Source organism: Kogia breviceps, chromosome 5 (assembly GCF_026419965.1).
Source record: "Kogia breviceps isolate mKogBre1 chromosome 5, mKogBre1 haplotype 1, whole genome shotgun sequence".
In the NCBI taxonomy this organism is placed as follows: domain Eukaryota; kingdom Metazoa; phylum Chordata; class Mammalia; order Artiodactyla; family Physeteridae; genus Kogia; species Kogia breviceps.
This window is the reverse complement of record NC_081314.1, coordinates 128,948,986-128,971,311: the sequence shown is the minus strand read 5'-3', so window position 1 is coordinate 128,971,311 and position 22,326 is coordinate 128,948,986.

The window sequence follows — 22,326 nt, the reverse complement described above, 5'->3', positions numbered from 1 at the left end:
TGATTTATCTAAGTTATTTGTAATTATTTTATATAAGGACTGCTCCAACTCATACATACTGTCCTCAGATAATGAAGGCTCCTCCCCTTTCCTTATTTTTTGTTAACATTTCACATGATCACATAATACATTTTGTTTAACTTGGACAATCTGATCCATATAAACTTTAATCTTACTGTTGTTTTAAAATGTATTTCTTGGGTATTTAGCCATATTTAGTATATCTCCACATACTTGTTAACTATTCAATGTTTTCTATCTGTGACCTGTCTGTTCATATTTTTTGCCTATTTTCCTTTGAGTTACATGCTTTTGTTCTTGTTAATATTTGGAAGTTTCTTGTATAATCTGTTAGTATATATCGGTTAGATCAGGGGTCCCCAACCCCCGGGCTGCAGACAGGTACCAGTCAGTGGCCTATTAGGAGCAGGGCCACACAGCAGGAGGTGAGCGGTGGGCAAGTGAGCAAAGCTTCATCTGTCACTTCCCATCACTCCACATCGCTTGCATTACCGCCTGAACCATTCCCCACCCCCCCACACACCCATCCGTGGAAAAATTATCTTCCACGAAACCAGTCCCTGGTGCCAAAAAGTTTGGGGACTGCTATGTTAGATGGTTTTGGTTTTGGCATTTTTTACCATCTTTATAAAGATATAATTTATACACCATAAAATTCAACAGTTTTCAATATTAATATTGTAATATTGTTGGAGGGGTTTTGTTTTGTTTTGTTTTGTTTTCATTAAATGTGAATGCCGTGGTGTTTTCTTATTAATCTGTAAATAGTGTAGCAAATTACTTAGGTATAATAATGAGTGTTGATTATAGAAATATAGTTTTATTTTTCTTCAAAACTTTAATATTTCTATCTTGAGGCAGCTGTTCCTAAGAAGAAAATGAGACACAACATGAAAATATTCTAGAATATGAATATTATGAAAATATTCATAATCTTTTAATTCTTTTTTAAACAACTTTACTGAGGTATATTTTAAATATTAAACCATTAAACATTTCTTGTGGACAATTAAGAATTTTTAGTTTCTTTCCTAAGTGATTGCACCATATAAGTTAGTTTAAGCATATTTTCATTCATCTTATTTATTTAGAGTCAATTCTTGCTTTCATCACACATTCATGCAACCTCTAATCTACTTTCTGTCTCTTTCTTGCTTTTCGTGGAGATTTCCTATAAACTGATTCACAGAATATATGATCACACATCCAGCTTGTTTTACTTGGCATCATATGTTTTGACATTCATCCATGATGCAGTATATGTCAGTACTTTTTTTTTTAATAGTGTTCCATGCAGTGGTATACCATATTGCTGATAAACCGGCTGATAGACATTAAATTGTTTACTCCTTTTCCCTATTATGAATATTAAGGCTTCTATAAACATACAAGTCTTTTTGTAGACAAATGTTTCTATTTGTCTTTGACAGATACCTAAGAATGGAGTTACTGGATCCATGGTAGTTTTATTTTTAGCTTTTGGAGAAACTGCTAAATTATTTTCCATACTATTCACAGCATTTTATCCTCCTATTATCGATGAATAAGGATTATGGTTTCTCCACATCCTTGCCAACATGTGTTATTGCTTATCTTTTTGAATTTGGGGGGGGGTTGTTTTTTAATTAATTAATTATTTTGGCCACGTTGGGTCTTCATTGCTGTGTGTGGGCTTCTCGTTGCAGTGGCTTCTCTTGTTGTGGAGCACAGGCCCCAGAGTTCCCGGGCTTCAGTAGTTGTGGCACATGGTCTTAGTTGCTCTGCGGCATGTGGGATCTTCCCGGTCCAGGGATCGAATCTGTGTTCCCTGCATTGGCAGGTGGATTCTTAACCATTGTGCCACCAGAGAAGTCCCCAGTAGCCATGCTAGTATGTATGAATTAGTATCTGTGGCTTAATTTACATTTCCTTAATGAATAATGATGTTGAATAACATCTTACTTAGAAATATTATAATTAACTGATTGCTGTGTTTGATGCAAAAAGCATGCCGTTCATTCACCACCTACCTAGTTAAATGACCAGGTAATTATTTTAAGCTACAGAATTTAGCTGAATAAAGCCAATATTGTCTATGTTTTAATATAAATCACTTCGAAGTGCACAGGGCATTTGTTAAAAAATGTTTTAAATTAATAAATGGTAACATGACTCTATATTTAAATATCAATTATGGGTACTCCAGAAAGTGCATATCTAGATAAAAATGAACAGGCTACATTTATATTGAAGACGGAAAAAAATGTGGAGCTATTTTTTTGAGAATAATATGAAGTTAAATGATGGTATTAACTTACATAGGTTAGAAAGATATTCCACAGAATCGTCTTTCCTATATGCATCTGGGTTAGAATTGGTCAAAGGAGAAATTTTGCACAATACTGAGAGAGCAAAGTGAAGCATCAGCCATCACTTTTTGAAAGTTTAATTATTATATGAAATTCTGATTTATAGAACATAGTTTAAAAAGACCGTAAACCATAATATTTTGTGATATCTTTCTACCAGAAAGAAATTATTTGTATCTTCAGTGCTCAAAAACTTATTGATACATGTTAAACTTCACACCTACAGAGTAGAATAATAATACTCATTAAATAGAAAGTCTAGCCCAGCATTGTCCTAAATGCAAACCAGTGGTCTCTTTGCCTGTTTCCCTGAAGCAACTTTTAATTCAATATCTATACCCATCAAACAAGAAAGCACATATTTTCTTTAGTACACACTTACTTTCTTCGCTTTCCACTCCCAGGCACTTGTCAATTGTCAGTATCCTCTGGAGTTTTGAATTTTATGGATAAATTTCTCCTCTTTTCTTCTCTCCTCTCATTCTTCCACTTCCTCTGATAAATCTTATCAAGGTAACCATCCACTTCACTAAGAAATTTACTTTCTTTTACTTCCCATATTACATTCATTTCTTCCCAGATTGACTTCTTATTTTGCTTAAATAAAGTCCACTCAGAAAAGAACTTTTACATAACTTTTCTAAATATTTCTTTTAATTTTAAATGCTATTATTTTTACTGCCGTATTTAAGTATTTTACTGCAAACGTAATTCTAAGTTTAATTTTGTTGTCTGCAATATGTTTTAAACGTTCTCCTAGTTTGTTTTTGAGTTTAACATTACAAAAAGAGTCTGCAAAGAAAGTGTAGTAGATCTATTGTTAGTAAATATTTAGTGTCTGTGTAAATAGGCTCAACAGCTTATAACTAGAACTGATTGATAGCTGTATTTACACTTCTAATGTCTGATATACTACCGCAGTGCTTCTGACCCAGAAATGTGAGGACAGGATCTTTTTTGATGAAAGTCTTTTGCCCCTAGGCTAATCTGAATTTCAAAGTTCTTTGAAATTTTTGCCTTAAGAGCACTTAACTGACAGGAATATTTTACCCTAAGAACCTTTTATTGAGAAAAATCACAGTGTGTGAATTCTTCATGTCCAAATTTCAATATTCAGTGAGAAAAAAAAAATGTTAAACACTCTTATAATCAAAAGAGAAAAGGAGAAGCAATTCTCATCATGCCCTCCTTCAGAGAATGAAAAGTCCACTGGCAGATGGAGCCACCCTCAACCGAAGTAAGTTTTCTAGAATGTCATTGTTGAATAAAAATGATCCTCAAGATTGCAATTTCACACACCCCCAGAAACTATTTCAATGAATATCAAATTAAAAAGTCATTTGGTATCCTAAAACTAGTTCCTTGAACTTTCAGACCTGCTCAGCTACATAAGAACAGATTACATAACAGGACTGAAATAAACGAAATTTAGAGAGAGAAAATTCATACAAAGTCAGTCTGTAAATTTCTTCTGGAAGCAAACTTGTTTGCTTTTAAGTTTTTAAGCTTTTCAGTTTCACTAGGTCCCACTTTAAGTTTCATTAGGTCCCATTTTAAGTTTAATTAAGTTTCATTTGGTCCCATTTGGTTTTTGTTTTTTTTTTTTTTTTTTTGGTTTGTTTTTATTTCCATTACTCTAGGAGGTGGATCAAAAAGATCTTGCTCTGTGGTACATAAAAGATATACCATGTACCGTCTGCCTTTTCACCTTTTCTATCTTTCTGTGAATGTGGTTTTTGTTCCACAGGCTGCAGGATTGTAGTTCTTGTTTCTGCTCTCCGCCCTCTGGTGGATGAAGCTATCTAAGAGGCTTGTGGAAGTTTCCTGATGGGAGGGACGGGTGGTGGGTAGAGCTGGCTGTTGCTCTGGTGGGCAGAGCTCAGTAAAACTTTAAGCCACTTGTCTGCTGATGGGTGGGGCTGGGTTCCCTCCCTGTTGGTTTTTGGCCTGAGACGACCCAACACTGGAGCCTACCTGGTCTCTTTGGTGGGGCTAATGGCGGACTCTGGGAGGGTTCATGCCAAGGAGTACTTCCCAGAACTTCTGCTGCCAGTGTCCTTGTCCTCCTGGTGAGACATAGCCACCCCCTGACTCTGCAGGATACCCTCCAACACTAGCAGATAAGTCTGGTTCAGTCTCCTATGGGGTCACTGCTCCTTCCCCTGAGTCCCGATGCACACACTACTTTGTGTGTGCCCTCCAAGAGTGGAGTCTCTGTTTTCCCTAGTCCTGTCGAAGTCCTGCAATCAAATCCCACTAGCCTTCAAAGTCTGATTCTCTAGGAATTCCTCCTCCCATTGCCAGACCCCCGGTTTGGGAAGCCTGACGTGGGGCTCAGAAACTTCACTCAAGTGGGTGGACTTCTGTGGTATAAGTGTTCTCCAGTTTGTGAGTCTCCCACCCAGAAGTTATGGGGTTTGATTTTTTTGTGACTGCGCCCCTCCTACCATCTCAATGTGGCTTCTTCTTTGTCTGTGGATGTGAGGTATATTTTTTGGTGAGTTCCAGTGTCTTTCTGTCAATGATTGTTCAGCAGTTAGTTGTGATTCTGGTATTCTCACAAGAGGGAGTGAGAGCATGTCCTTCTACTCCTCCATTTTGAAACAATCTCCTCTAGTTTTTTTTTTTTTTTTTTTTTTTTTTTTTATATATATAAGTCTGATTCTTTTGGAATTTATTCCTGTTTGGTAGAGGCATGGATCTATTTTATGGTATTCCAAATAGCCAACCTTTTGTGTCAGTGCCAGCTTCTTCCAGTTTTATTGAGATCTAATTGACATAGAGCATGATATATGTTTAAGGTGTACAGCATAATGATTTGACTTACATATTATGAAATGATCACAATACCTTTAGTGAACATTCATCATCTTATATAAATGCAAAAGATAAAAAACAGAAAAACTAGTTTTTTCTTGTGATGAGAACTCTTAGGATTTGTCTCTTAACAACTTTCATATGTAACATATAGTAGTGCAAATTATACTAATCATGTTGTTATATTACAGCCCTATTATTTATTTATCTTATAACTGGAAGTTTGTGTCTTTTTACTACTTTCATCTAATTTCTTCTCTCCCAAACACTCCCACCACCTGTGGCAACCACAAATCTGTTCTCTTTTTCTATGAGTTTGTTTGCTTTTTGAAGTATAATTGACCTATAACACTGTGCTAGTTCCTGGTGCACAACATAGTGATTTGATTTTTCTATACACTACTAAATGATCACCAGGAGAAGTCTAGTTACCCTCTGTCATCATACACAGATATTACATTATTATTGACTATTTTTCCCGTAGTGTACATTTCATCCCTGTGACTCATTTATTTTGGAACTGGAAGTTTGTATCTCTTAATTTCTCCCACCTATTTCACTCATCCCCCCAACCCCTTTCCTCTGTGCCAAACACCTGTTTGTTCTCTGCGTCTCTGACTCTCTTTCTCTTTTGTTGTTTGTTAATTTTTTTAAATATTCCATATATTAGTGAAATCATATGGTATTTGTCTTTCTGTTTAACATTTCCTTGAGCATAATACCCACTAGGTGCATCTGTGTCGTCACAAATGGCAAGATTTCATTCTTTTCTGTGACTGAGTAATATTCCATTGTATATGTACACCACATCTTCTTTATTTGATTATCTATATCAATCTTTGCTCTAGTATTTGAGATGCTGCTTTCATCACTAAGTAAATTTCTTTATATACTTGGACCCTCTAATCTTTTTGTTTTATTATATTAAGCTGATTTTCTGTTCATATACCAGGTAGCACATTGTTATTTATAAAGCCTTTATAATAGCTTTATTTCTCATGCTCATTCTCCATTTTCAAGACTTTACTAGCCATCCTTGCTTTTTATTATTTCATAAAACCTTCAACATCAACTTGCTAGTTCCAGAAAATGAAACTTGATGTTATTTTTATTAGGATTATGTTAAATGTGTAAGCTAACCTTAGGAGAACTGGCATGATAGTAGTAAGTCATGTTTTATGAGTATTGATACGTGTTTAAAACTATTTTGGTGTTTTATAGGAGTGTTTCAAACTTTTCCTGATATGGGGTTTTGCAAAATCTTATCAAATATAGCTTGAATTGTTTGTTATTTTTCTCAGGTTTTATAAATAAGGCTTTTTGTCTCCATTTAATACAATTTTCATAATATTAAAAGAATGAGTGAAATACACTTCCTCTCTGGAATCTTCTCTAATACCTCTCTGTAAAGAGGACAGCTCCATTCAGGCCAGCGTCAGCTTCAATATTTGATTCACTTAATAGCTTCAACTGTCCTACGGTTGAAAATACAATGTTTTTAAATCAAATTCAACTTGCCCCATATCTACCTCTTCCACTTACAAGCTTTCATTAAATTTGTGACCTAGTTTTTTCTTTTCTCTGCAACTAGTTTATCTCCTGGCAAATAGGAGTACTAGCATCCCCCTTTAAAACTTTGTGAGAAATAAATTATATTAAAATGTAATGGGCTTTCCAAAATATACAGTACTTATTACTCGAAAATATTACTTCTATTTCCTTTCCATTTTTATAAAACAAATAAGATACGTGTTATTGACCATTCACCTACACTAACTCTAATGAGTCCTCAGCATCCATGAGGATGAAGTCTTTAGTGTTTACCAGAAGAGAAGGGAAATGACTCTTTACAAATTCATTCTTCTCTTCTGAGAAATCCAGAAAGTGAATTCCAAGGTGTGATGTTTTAAGTTCTTAATTAAGAGACCACGTCCCCTTAAGACACTGACTACAGAAAGCCCAGGATCAATATCTAGACAGAAGCATCTCTCAACTCCCATTTAAGAGATGGAGGAAAGAGATTAAATACATTTCTTTACTTATTGCACACTTCATGTCACTGACGAAACTAGCCTTTTTGATGGTAGTCTCAATTTTCACTCTGTCTCATCTCTGAAAAAGTGCTTCTTACTCAGGGAAACAAATGAATTATGGGAGAAGGCAAGAATGTTCAGTTATTTGCAGGACGATTTTTTTCAATAAAAGGGGAACTGTACTCTGAAATGGAAAGAAAATCATTTTAAATATTGACTCTGAAATTTTCAAGTTTTAGGACTTTTTGAACATATAAAACAGGAAATATTAAAAACCTGACCATGTTCTGATGCTTATATGTAAGATGAAAACCAAATGGTAACTAATAACTGAATACTTTTCTTCTTTCCCTTGTTCCATTTCTTAACCTGAAATAACATACGCCAGCTAAATAATTGAAAAACAGATTTCCCTTACATTCTCAGCTCTAAATAATAACAAGGATTATATCGAGATTCATTTTTTGCCTCTCTTATTTACTCCACATGCCTGAAAGAATGAAACATGCCAATATCCACATTTCTCCAGCTACCTGTTCAGCATAGTATCACCTGGTTGAAAAGAAGTAAGGCCAGAGGATCCTGTCACTGCCACCCTTTTCAGCTTCTCTTTAATTTTCCTTATTAAGAAAATGTAGACCATGGACAGAAGCATTAGGGTGTGTCCTCCACCAGATATGAGAAAAACAATGTATCTTCAAAGAAGAGTACATCTCAACTAGTCCCTATTGAGATTTCATTTTACATATTCATCAAAGAGAGTTCTAGTAAAAACCTATGAGTTTATGAATAACATTTTGCTTGTCATCAGTTATCAGTATCATTTAGTTTGATAAGGTTAATTGACTATGAATCATCCATGATTTTAATAAAATGTATAATTTTAATCACCTGACTTTTCTGCTATACTCAGTTTTCTGAAACTTATTACCTTTCATTTGTACTAGTTGGTGTGGTTCTAATTCTTCAAGAGTTAATTGACCATATCTAGGTAAGTTAACTTCACACATAGCAGTTAACATTATTCTAATAATATAGTTATGCATTGATAAACCAAGCTTTCCACAATATATTTAAATATTTTAATGTATGCCTTATTCTAATAATTATGTCATTGTTTCTTAATGAGTTCTTATGAATAATTGAATATCTCAGTTATTTAGAATATACCTCTTTAAATATAAGAATGTTATATTATTTTAAGTATTTGTGATTTAAAAAATTCTAAAATGCCCTACACATATTAATACTTCTCAAAAATAACACAGAAAACACAACATTTTTCTTATTGAATAAGGTCTTTTCATCATGTATAGCACTGGATTCCACATAGGGATTTCTTTTCTTTTTTCTCCTAATAGAAGTCTAAAATTTGACATCTAAATTTGTTAGGTCATTATTTCTTTTCTATCTTTACTGTTCTTCCCTGGAATAGCTAGTGCTCATATGTGATACCTGAGACTTTATAGTAAACCCTGGATGACCAAAGCAAGGCTCCAGAAATAAAAAATTAAAATATGTGTTATAGTACAGAACTCATTCTCTGATATGGGATAAACATATGCCACCCTGTTGATGATTGAACTGAGAAATACTCTTGAAAAAAATACATGCAGAAAGGCTATTTTGAGAAATAAAGATGTCTTAATGATGAGATGGAGAAATACTTCTTTCATTAATAATCTTTATAGCTGCACACCATTTTAATGTACAGGTCAATGGATTTTAGTAAATGAACACATGTAACTATCACCCCCCAAATTTATTCCTATCATTTGAAGTCAGTCATTCCCATCCTATGCCCCACACAATAACTCATCTGCTTTTTGTTCATTTTTCTTTTTTTAGTTTTGTTCTTTTAGAATTTCATATAAATGAAATCCAGCTTCTTTCCATTTAATATAATGTTTTTGAGATTCATCTATATTGTTGACTGTATCAGGATTTCTTCTTTTATATTGCTGAATAGTCTTTCAACAATATAAATATGTTTGAATTTACTTTTAAAAGTTTGTATCTCAGATATGGGGACATATGTATATGTATAACTGATTCACTTTGTTATGAAGCAGAAACTAACACACCATTGTAAAGCAATTATATTCCAATAAAGATGTTAAAAAAAAAGTTTGTATCTCTTGCCATTTTTACTGGGTTCTTACATCTTCTTATTAGTTTTTCATAATATTTATTGAAACAGAATTTCTAAAAAAAAAGTATAAGTATATATAAAGAAGTTTCTAAGTTATTGAACAATGTAAGGAAGCAAAATCTTTAAAATTAGCTAATGACATTTCAAATTTACCCTCCGACACTAAATAGTATTTGTGCTCTGGCAACTCAAATATTTCCATGTTTCCTTTTTCCCATATTAAAGGAGACTACTGAATTGCATTGTGATGAATTTAAGATGCAGTAAAAAACAACTTTAATGAAACTATAGCATCTAATAGAAAAAGCTGATAGCAAAAATAAAGTAGAGGATCTTAGAAATTATCAAGAGTTTTGCCCAAATCAGCACAAATGGGGCACTTTGCAAATCTTTCTAAATTTCATATTTAGCAAGTTATACACAAGTTTTAGAAATATTCAAAGTAACTATTACCACCAAGAAAAAGAACCTTTTTAAAAAATTTTGTTTTACTTTCTCTGCATTATAACTTCATGATAAATTGTGGTAAAATCATTATTTGGTTTTTATGTTCTAGACTGATTTTTAAATTAATAAAATTATTCACATATTATTCATATGATTCTTTATTTCATGTAAATGTACCCCTCTTTTTTCCACAAAACTCAAACTATGAATTAAAAATCTATTTAGAAAACTTTACATGTGTTTTACCACTTTCCTCTGAAGCAAGAACAGAAATATATCACATTTTAATGTTTCATGTACTCAGCGGTTTAGTGTTTATTTACTTTTTAATTCACAGTTAGAGAAAGAGCAAAATCAGCAGCACAAAAACAAATGATTGCAAATGAAAAGTAAAAACAAAAAAATATTAAGTGGTATTTAGAATAATTTTTGCACTGATCTATTTTTTAATAAGTTGCACATTTGAGTTTTGCCATCAATAGTTAGAATTTGATTTTTATTGGTCTAACATATATATTACAATATTTTTCATTATCTTTTAAAAAACATTTTGAATGTTCACATTTTCTATAAATCTGAGAATACCTCTCTCTTAAAGTGATAATTACTGTTTTGAAGTAAGTCAATTTGGAAACCTAAAACAAAACTGAATAAGTCATTTGTTGCTGCATAACAAATTACCCTAAAACTTATAGCTTAAAGTAGCAAATGTTTATTTTCTCCCACAGTTTCTGACAGTCAGGAATCTAGCAGTGGCTGTACTGGGTGGTTTTAGCTCACAGTTTGTAACAAGGTCAAGTCAAGCTCTTAGCTGGGGCAGCAGCCATTTCAAGCCTTAATTGGCACTTTAGAATTTTCTTCCAAGCTCACGCACCTGATGGCTGGCAGACCTGATTTCCTGACAAGCTCTTCCTGGAGGTTTCAGTTTCTCAACACATAAGCTTTCTCATATGTTAGCTGAAACTGACAGCTTCTTTCTGCCAGAGACAGTAATGGAATGAGGAGAGGAAAGGGAGAGATGAGGGTAGCGGGGAGGAGAGACAGGAGAGAGAAAGAGAGACAAAGAGAGAGAGACAGAGCAAGCAATGTTCTGCCATATGCTATTTGACACATTCACAAACCCTGGTAATACGTAGGAGGGGTCTACACAGACGTGTGAGAACAACAAACAGGGAACACTGGAGGGCATACTAGAGGCTGGCTACCACAGTCTTGTCTGGCTATCAGTAAAATTTATATTCCTCCTGTAACCAAATAGGGTAGAAGGTTCCCTGAGAAAGAGAACCAGGCACGGCTCTCTTGACATAAGAGAGGCTATTTTGGGCTTAAGCCATTTTATGATTTAAGCCTGGCCATACAACCCGGTTGATGATTAGCACAGATAACATCTTCATAAAAGGGAGAAAATGGAAGGTAAATGTAGACATTGTTTCAAAACAATTCTTGTTTTAAAACAACTCTTACATTCATCCAGGCAAGAGTTGTACCTGCTATGATTAGGTCTCAAGGCCAGGGAATAATTGTTGAAGCCTTTCACCGTTATGGCCTCTCCCGTTGCGGAGCACAGGCTCAGCGGCCATGGCTCATGGGCCCAGCCGCTCCGCGGCGTGTGGGATCTTCCCGAACCGGGGCACGAACCCACGTCCCCTGCATTGGCAGGCGGACTCGAAACCACTGCGCCATCAGGGAAGGGAAGCCCCCGGCTTCCTTTTTCATGAAAGGTAGCGTGTGTTGCTTCTCAGTCTGCTTACTGTTACTAGTATTTTGTGAGCCAAAATGTCTTTTCATTTTGTACGTTCTCTGACCTTTTCTGTCAAAGTTGGTAATGTTTCTGAATACAGGATTCCTTTTAAAAGTTGTGAATCTTATTGGGTTTCCTGCCATAGATAAAAACCATATTTATGATCTCTTGGAGATAAGCCTTCTCTACTTTGCATTCAATCTGGGAAGGTTGAGAGAAAATGACCTTCAGTATTTTAAAAGCTCTAATGTTTGATCGAAGGCATATATGAGATACATGTTTTACCTCTTTGGAGAGTCTTTTGTCTGAAGTAGCCTTTGATCTTTCTAAGATCTTAACAAAAGATTTTCAGTCATACTTTCAGCTTAATCTTTGGTCTATTTTTTTTTTCCCACAGCATCATGGATTTGATCTTTCCTCAGAATTTTAGCATCCTTTGCCATCTGAAAAGCCTGAGAATTTTCAAAGCCATCAAGTTTTAATATTTTAACCATTCTTCCTTTGTTTTATGTCACTCTCACATATTACAATAAGCAGTAAGAGGAAACCAGGCAGTAGTTTCCACACTGACCACACTGATTGAAATTCTCCTCATTGGGAGACAGTTCTCCATGGGTCTCTGGTGTTTCTTCACTCTGACATCTTTTTAGGAATGTCTTCATAGCAAACAATTTTGGAAGACAGAGGTAGTATCTCCTTCTGGTATTTGCAGCCTAAGATGTTCAAAGATGTTAAAGATCACATCTCCCTCTGTGCCAGTTATGTTGTAGTTTTATGTATTAGCTTATTGTTGCTGCTGTAACAAACTCGGTTACTTCAGTTACAAATATATATGTCTCCTTGGCTCATGGTCCCATTCATCTTCAAAGTTATAAATGGCTGGTACAGTCTTTGCTCTGCTGTATAACTCTAACATTGACTTTTCTGTCCTAGGAGCAGCTGGAGATGGTCAGAAGAGCAGCTCAGGGCTGCTTAATCCCACATCCAAGTGTCCAACAGGCCTCCGGGGCAGAGTGGCTCATAGACCCAGGAGATCTACAGGACCACATGTTCCTACACATGACACGACCTCATGTTCCTACACCAGAGACCACAGGGCAGAGGCCTCCTGGGAAATGTGTTCTGGGCATGGTCAAGTGTGGGCTTCTGGCCAAGGAGGCCTGCAGTGGAGGAAGCCTAAAAGGCCTTGACCATGAGGATGAAAGCTACCATCTCAGAGAAAAAAAACCTTCCCCTTGGGATTACATTGGGCCCTCCTAGACAATCCAGAATAATCCAGGATAATCTCCCCATCTCAAGATTCTTAATTTAGTCACATTTGCAAAGTCACTTTCACCAAGTAAGGTAACATAATCATAAATCCTAAGGATTAAGACATAGGCATCTTTACAAGGCCATTATTCTGCTGATCATAGTCTATATTTTGCACCCCAAAGATTCAGTTCCATCCTACATACAAAATGAAATCACCCCATAGCAACATCTCCAAAAGTCTCAACCAAGTAGCATCAACTCAAGTGCAAAATCTCATTCCTGTCTCATCAGTTCAAACACCCCACATTTCATAATTTAAATCAGTCATGCATAAGACTTTGGGTATAATCCTTCTTAGGGAAAAATTCCACTCCATCTGTGGGTCTGAGGAACTAGACTCCAAGTTATATGCCTCCAAAATACAATGGTAGGATAGGCATAGGATAGCAGTTATAGACATTCTCATGCAAAATAGGAAATATAGAGGGGAAAAAAAAGAGTTGCCAGTTGAAACAATTTTGAAATCCAGCTAGGCAACCAGCATTAGCTTTCAAGCCATTAGCTTTCTTTGGCTCTCAGCTCTACTCCCTGGCTCATGGCTCCTCTACCCTCACAGTTAACATTTATCTTTTAGAAGTATAGCTCATGTCTGCAGCTTAGTAATTTTATCTGTCTGTTTTCTACTACAGAATTTTGAGAGATTAACACCTTCTTTCATTCATTTTATCCTCTCTGTCCCTTTTGGTCTAAGCTAGCAGTGTTTCTACTCTTAAAAACTTGTTCTACCCTTATCAGTCCCCCATGTATGTCATGGGCTTTCACTCTATTAGACAAGAGGCTACACCACAGATCTTTCCTGAATAATCCATCTCTATTTCTGGCTTCTATCCAGATGGCTGAGGTGATCCATGAGTCACACACCTTCAAAGAGTCTTTCTGGGAGTGAACACTATGACCTTTAGTTCCTTCCTAGGCACTAGCAAAGATTTCCAGTCATGCTCACGGCATTCTTTCTAGAGCAGGTTCTGATAGTGAACCTCCTAATTTAGCATCTTTTGCAACCTGGATAGACTGATAATTTTTCAAATCATCAAGTTATATTGCCTTTTGTGTAATAGTCCTTCCCTCAAAGTATCTCTTTCCTCCTGCATTTTACTATGAGCAGTAAAAGGCAACCATGTCACATTTTCAATATTTTGCTTGGAAATTTCCTCAAATATCCAAGTTTATCATGTACAAATTTTGCTTTGCACGTAACTCCAAGACACAATTCAGCTAAGCTTTCTGACACTGCATAAGAAGGATACCTCTGCTCCAGTTTCCAGTAATATCTTTCTCATTTCTTCTATCAGTCCTCACCAGCAACACCTTTAAGGTCCATATATATCTATCAACAGTCAGTTCACAATCATTTAAGAATTCTCTAAGGTGATATATGTTTTCTACACCATGCTCATCACTTTCTTCTGAGCCTTCACCAGCAGTCTTAAATGTGCATATTTCTATAAAAGTCTGTTCAAGGCAGTCTAAGTTGTTTCTAGAATGCTCCTCAATTTTTTTCCAGTCTCTGACCACTGCCCAGTTTCAAAGTTACTTAACATTTTTAGATGTTTCTTAGAGCAGCACACTACTTCAAGGCACCAAAATCTATTACATAATAATTTCCTTAGGCTGATGTAATAAATTATCATAAGTGTGGTGATCTAAAGCCACATAAAAATAATATAGTTCTAGAGGTCATAAGTCTGAAATAAGCCTCACTGGGCTGAAATCAAGGTATTAGCAGGGCTACACTCCTTTCTGGAGGCTCCAGGGGAGAATCTGTTTTTGTGCCATTCCTGGCTCCATGGATCTGTTCCATCTTCAAAGCCAGCAATGGCTGGTCCTGTCTTCCTCATGCTACATCACTTTGACACTGACTTTTCTATTTCCCGCTTTCACTTACAAGGACTCTTTTAATTATTTTGGGGCCATCAGTATATTTTCCCTATCTCAAGATTCTTAATGTAACCTCACCTGCAGAGGCCCATTATTAATGAATAATGATATACGCATTATGTTAAATGAATATATCATTTAACATAACATACAGTGTCTGGAGTTTTTGGAGGAAGGACATTATTCTGCCTAACACCGTTTGCATACAGCTCTCTTGTAAGCTGGGGAGTTTCTTAAGCTTGTGGTTCTTCATTTGTGACACAAATGCCATTCATGTTCAACGTCACTCGAAGCCACTTTGCATTTCCTTTGGGACATGGGGAGCAAGAGGAACTGAAGCAAGTATGAAGATTGTGGTGTATGCAGTGATTTGAATAAAACAGTCCTTTGTCTCTGAGACCTAGGAGTCTGATGTCTTCCAGGAGCATCAATGAGATTGTGGAAAACCAATTTGTTAGCTTTCAAACAAGATAAAAATCTCAAACTTTTCTCAGTATTTGACTACCTTAGCCTGATTACACGTTTCATACTTTATATCAAACTGTAGTTTATAGGGTTGCTAAACTTTCTGCTACTACACTACAATAAACCCTTTCCCTAATTCTTAATAACATTTTCCTCCCTTTCTTGTAAGTCCTCTCTCGTAGACCTATCAAAGACCATACACATTCTATTAAGTGCTTCAACAAAGCACTTTAGATTTTTACTATCGTTCTCACATTTTACTCTCTATTTTCAAAGCCACTCCCACATTTCAAGTTTGTTTCTTTAACATGCAGATCCTGATATCAAAATATGTATAAATATTACTTTGCTTTGTAATAAATTATCTTCACATGAGCAGCTTAAAACAATAAGCATTTATTTCTCATACATTTTCTGAGAGTCAAGATTCTGGAAGTGGCTTAGCTGAGAACTTCTGGTTCTGGATCTCCTGTAAGATGATGACCGTACTGTTAGCTTGTGATTCAGTCACCTCAAGACTGAGGCTTGTGAACCTCTCTCCTTCATGTGGTTGTTGGCAGGCTTCATCCTTGTTGGCTCTTGGCTAGAGGTTTTATTACCTCATCATGTACTTTTCTCCATAAGGCTGCTCACAGCGAAGAAACCTGTTTCCCAAGAGTGACTGATGAGAGCAAGAGCAATTACAATTTAGTCTTCGAAGTGACATATTCTTAATTCTGTCACATGCTACTTGCCATACAGACCAACCTGGTACTGTGTAGAGGAAACTACACCAGGGTATCAATACTAGGAGTTGAGATCATTGAGGGCTATTTTGGAGGCTCAGTACTACAAACTGTATTATTTGATATTATTGTATCAAAATTAGTTCTAACTATTCCTATAACAAAATATTTGATGATTTTGATAATATTAATGCAAAAACGTCTATATAGATGGCAAATATCTTTTGTTATGTAACCAAAGTAGAAGAAATCATTATCTTATGCCTAGATTAGTTAATTTTTTTTATTTATTTTATTTATTTATCTACTTATGTTTATTCTTGGCTGCATTGGGTCTTCATTGCTACATGCGGGCTTTCTCTAGTTGCGGCAAATGGGGCCACTCTTCATTGCACTGCACGGGCTTCTCTTTGCGGTGGCTTCTGTGGCTGCAGAGCATGGGCTCTAGGCGCGCGGGCTTCAGCAGTTGTGGCACGTGGGCTTAGTAGTTGTGGCTCACGGGCTCTAGAGTGCAGGCTCAGTAGTTGTGGCGCATGGGCTTAGTTGCCCCGCGGCATGTGGGATCTTCCCAGACCAGGGCTCAAACCGGTGTCCCGTGCATTGGCAGGTATATTCTTAACCACTGTGCCACCAGGGAAGCCCTAGATTAGGTAATTTTTTTTTATTTTTGAAATCATGAAGAAAAGAAACATGTTTTATAGAGCACTTTTCTATGAGTATATTTGTATATGAAATTATCTGAAAATACATTCATAATATTTTTAAAATATTTATTTATTTATTTGGCTGCATTGGGTCTTAGTTGTGGCACGCTGGCTTCTCTCTCACTGCATGGGCTCCAGAGCACACAGGCTCAGTAGTTGCAGCATGCAGGCTCTCTAGTTGTGGTGCACAGGCTCTAGACCATGTGGGCTCAGTTGTCAGTGGTGTGTGGGCTTGGTTCCCCGGTGGCATGTGGGATCTTAGTCCCCCGACCAAGGATTGAACCCGCATCACCTGCATTGGAAGGCTGATTCTTAATCACTGTGGGGAAGTCCCACATTCATGATATTAAATGGAAAAAATATGTGCTTCAGTAGCATGGTTCGTGGCACCCCAGAATATTCAGAATTTGTCATTGGCTGGATGATCATGAACACGGCTCCATGACTTGGCCCCTTGCCATCTCTCTAATCTCATATACTATCCTCTCTCCTCTACCATAGATGTACTCCATTCTGGCCACTCAGGGCTTCTACTCTGATTAGTGCAGGCATACCCCGTTTTATGGTATTTCACTGGACCGCACTCTACAGATATTACGTTTTTACAAATTGAAAGTTTGTGGCAAGCCTGTGTGAAACAAGTATATCCGTGACATTCTTCCAAAAGCATTATTTTTAAATTAAGGTCTCACATTGTTTTTTTGTTTTTTGTTTCTTTTTTCCAGATATAATGCTATTGTACACTTGATAGACTACAGTATAGTGTAAATATATCTTTATATGCATTGGGAAACCAAAAAAATTGTGTGACTCTTTATTGCGATATTCACTTTATTGAGGTGGTCTGGAACTAAACTCACAATATCTCCGAGATACACCTATACCTCTACCTGTAATGTTCTTTCACACATACCTCTATAGCTCATTCCTTTAACTCTTTCAAGTACTTGAGCAAATATAATCTACTCAATGAGAAATTCCCTCGTTGGAATGTGAATTAACCTATGCAGTGCAACAAGTTACCAGTTCCAGATTCAATTTTTTAAATGTAATTACAAGCTTTCATAATACTATAGGCAGTCTGTCTCTTGTTTTTATTATTTTTCCCCAATACAAAAATGTAGTTTCTGTGAGGCAAAGATTTTTGTGTCTTCTTCATTCAACAGTGTTGCTTCACAACCTCAGGAGTTGTCCAGGTTTAATCTGAAACTGGGCCCCATAGACCGAGGGCAGGGTGAGACAGAAGAAAAAGGCAGGTCATTCCAGATTGGTAGATGGCAGGTTTAATATGCAAGGGAACTTACTTAAGAGGTTTGTCATGGGCAGCTGCAAGATAAGTAAATTTTGCACTTGTCCGCTGTATCTTAAAAGTTTATACAGAATCCTTAAATGGGTTCAGTCAGTACAGTACCCAGTCCAGACAGCCTCAACACCACATTTCTATTTGGAGGTGGTATCCTTGAAGCAGGCTCTGAAAGTGGGTAAGGCAAGCAGAATGCACATTGCAAGGACAAGGTAGGAGGTGGGGTGCCTCCAATTTCCCCAACTGCCCAGGTCCAGCTGGATGGTCAATTGGCGATCTTCCAACACTCAGGTATCCCTGGCACTTAGAATACTGACAGGAACCTTGTAGGAACTCAAAGAATATGTGCTGAATGAATGAATTGAGGAGGTTTTTGAAATAGAAGGCTAACGGGTTCGTCAACCGTTGGAATAGAATATATGAGACACTTTCCTTGCTTTAATGAATAAATGGTTGTTTTGAAATATAAGTGGAATTACTTCGAGACTTACATCATTATTGCATATTTATTTGGAAATACTGCTCATCTTGGCTATTGTCACACTGGGAGCTATTAAGGGAGGTAAGGATGTTTTTGATTAACTATCATTTTTGCGCCAACATACTTAATATCTGTTAATGTTAAATGACGATTGCTGAACAACACAAAACATTACTGATTATTTCAATTTTAAAAAGTTATTCCATGAATTTTTTAGCACAACTTTAAAGCACTAGGCAGAAGTTATATTCTGCAGTGACTTGAAAGGCTGCATAATCCAGTTGATCTTTAGTTTTCCTATAGAACTTGAATTGTTATTAAGGTTATATGACAATAAAGTCTATTTTTTCTATTCAGCATCATGCCAATATATTATTTTTTTAGTTAATGGGATTGCTATTGTATTTTATAATAACTTTTGCCAATTCGATATCTCCTTTACTCAAAGGAAGATCAAAGGACTTTTTGCTCTCTGATCTCTAGTTCTTCAAACATCCTTGAATGACATTTCTTATTACTTTCTGAAAATACCTAAGGTAAGGCAGAATGTCTGCAATATAATATAGAATCACTTCATGCCAAAAAGACAGAAAGCTAAAATTATTAATTTTATGTTATCCAGAACTGTTGTCAGCACTTCTGTTACTACTTTAAAAGAAAATCTCAGTTTATACTATAGTTTGGAGGTATTTACTCTTCTCCCCTCAGAATCTGTTTAATATTAATGCAATTAACAACCCACTGTGTTTCAATCTAAGTATTTGTTCCTCTGTAGCTAAGTATCTTGTATCTTCCTTTGTCTTGTAACTTCTTCCTTCTCTCTTTTATCCTCTATAAAGGCTTTCAAATTGAGGGAAAACTATGATGGTATTGTGAGAGAGAACTTCAGGTCGTTAATCCTATTTCAAAGAGATGAGCTTCGACCATTTCCTTTTTTTTTTTTTTTTTTTTTTTTTTGTGGTACGCGGGCTTCTCACTGTTGTGGCCTATCCCGTTGCGGAGCACAGGCTCCGGACGCGCAGGCTCAGCGACCATGGCTCATGGGCCTAGCCACTCCGCGGCATGTGGGATCTTCCCAAACCAGGGCACGAACCCATGTCCCCTGCATCGGCAGGCGGACTCTCAACCACTGTGCCACCAGGGAAGCCCCGACCATTTCCATTTTATCATTGGTTTTTCCATATTAGTTTTCCTTTGATGAAATAATGACTCCCTTGGATGGAAAAAAAATCAAAAATCATTGTTATAAACTGTATTATTGTGTGGCTGTTTTGCATCAAAAAGATGCAATAAAAAGTGCACTGGGTTGAAGTGTCCTCTCAAAATTCATGCCCACCCAGAATCTCATGTGACCTTGTCTGGAAAGATGGTCTTTGCAGATGTAATTAATTAAGATGAGGTCATACTGGATTAGAGTGGCCATAAATCTAATAACATGTAAATCATGTCCTCATCCAATTGTCTTATACCTAATATAATATAGCAATACACTTCTGGTTTATAAGATAGCCAGGCAATAATACAGATAGACATAGAAGGACCACACCATATGACAGCAGAGGCAGAAATTAGAGTGTTGCATCTAAAAGGCAAAGAATGCCAAGGATTGCCAGTAACCACCAGAAACTAGGGCGAGGCTAGGAAAGCTTCTTCCCTAAACTTTGGAGTGAGCATTGCTCTGTCTGCACCTTGATTTCAGGTTTTACCCTTTAGAACTGTGAGAGAAAAAATCTCTGTTGTTTTAAGCCACTCGGTTTGTGGTACTTTGTTATAGAAGGCCAAGGAAATGAATATACTAATATTGAATCTATGAGGTGTCTCTCTATAGACATTTCAGAATATTGTGCAAATCTATGTATTTTCCATACAGTATAAACTTCTCATCTATACATTACCTTAAGGGCCTTTCATGTTAATGCCATTATAAGCTGCAATTATTCAGAAATTAGCAACTTAATAAATGTTAACATTATTAAATATTTTTCTTGATTTATCCTGTATGTGCATTCTAAAATGAGTTAACAGGGATGTGTTCCTTCTGGAGGCTCTGCAGGAAACTCTAAAGGAGAATCAGTTTCCTTAGCCTTTCCCAGCTTCTAAGAAGCTGCCCTTATTCCTTGGCTTGTGGCTACACATTACTTCAACTCTTCCATTATAACAGCTTCTTCTCTGACTCTCACCTTCCTGCCACCCTATTAAAAGGACCTTATAATTACATTGCCCCACCTAGATAATCCAGGATAATTTCCACATATCTGGAGCCTTGACTTCATCACATCTCCATCTGTGAAGTACTATTTTTCATGTTAAATAACATTTTCACAAGTTCTGGAGATTAGGATATGGACATCTTTGGGGGGCATTATACTGTCTACCACTGATTTTAAGAAAAAGAAATTTGTGTTTTGTCATTCAGACAAGAAATACAAGGGAAATAAAACCAGATTATCCTCATACCTTCCATGAACAATACTACTACCAGAGGAAAAGGGAAAGATAATTTAAGAGGTAGCATAAAAGAAAATATGAGCCAAGGATTTGTTTTCCAATTAAACTGACTTCAGATATAAAGGCCTTAGAAAAAACTGTCAACATACAATAGCTGTTGAAGATTCATAGAATGAGCTTCAGACAATTAAAATGACTAAATAGACACCAGAGTAAACACTAGTGTATAATATTAAAATACATATTTACATGTAAAAATAATAAATGCTTGATATATGGGGTAGAAAACATAAATTATTATTTATGAAGACTACACATTTAGCAATGTACTTACAACTATAAAAAATGGGTAAAGAGAGGGGAAATACATATAAAAATAATTTAAATATTCACATTATTGGTCGTAGTATTGGTATTCCTATTTAGGACTATGTGCACAAAATAAAATGGGGTTAAGTAAATGTACAATTAAGTGGTATTTTAATCCTATCTTTCTTAATGTCCTTGAAAAACATATTTTCTTTGTTATGTTAAAAGGGTAGGAGAGATTCATATATAAATAGAAGAGATTACGTAAACAATCTCTAGTCCTGAATTGGAAAAGAAATATCAGAAATCAAATTATATTTCACCATATACTGCTCTGTCAGAAAATGCCTAAAAATAATAACTAAACCTGTAGCAATAAGTATCTCTAGTGCCTAGACTATAACCTTAACATGCCATTTCTTGAAGTATGATTTAATTCAAGTCCAGGGTGGAAAATGTCCAACACGTGCTTGAAACATACTGTCATTCCCAATAACAAGGAAGATACCACTGCCTTTCAGAAGGACTCAGACTCATTTGAAGAGGTTTCCACTGGCCAAAGAAGAAGCAATTTGAGGATAATGAAGGAAAATTGCTGTTGTTCATTGAAACACATCACATATGTTTAATTCCAAAACTTCTACATTACATAAAAATAAGTGTTAACATTTGGAAAATGGTACAGACTCCATTCATTATTTTGAAAATTAGTATTAAAGTGAAAAAAGGATAGAATGACTATTATAAGAACTAAATCACTTCATAGAAGGTAGATGACACGTTTTCTTTTTTATGGCAGATAGTTGGAATGATAGCATTATAATATTACTATTTTCAATTCCTATTGGAAAAAAAGAGAGACTTCCAGTGGTATGAGCATTTTGCTGAGGAACCCATCTGTGAATTAGACTTGCTAAAAAAAGTGAACCTAATTCTGATTAATTCTCTCAAGTCAATTATTAATTTATAGAGTATTACGTTAAAGTTTTCAATGCAGATAAAATCTCAGAATCTAGAATGTGAAGATCTCTATGTAGAAAAATACAATGGTTTTTCAATGAGTTAATTGCAAAGAAATCTAGCATTATCTATAGGTGATAAAGGATATATTACAGGAAAAGAACAACAGAGTTAAACTCA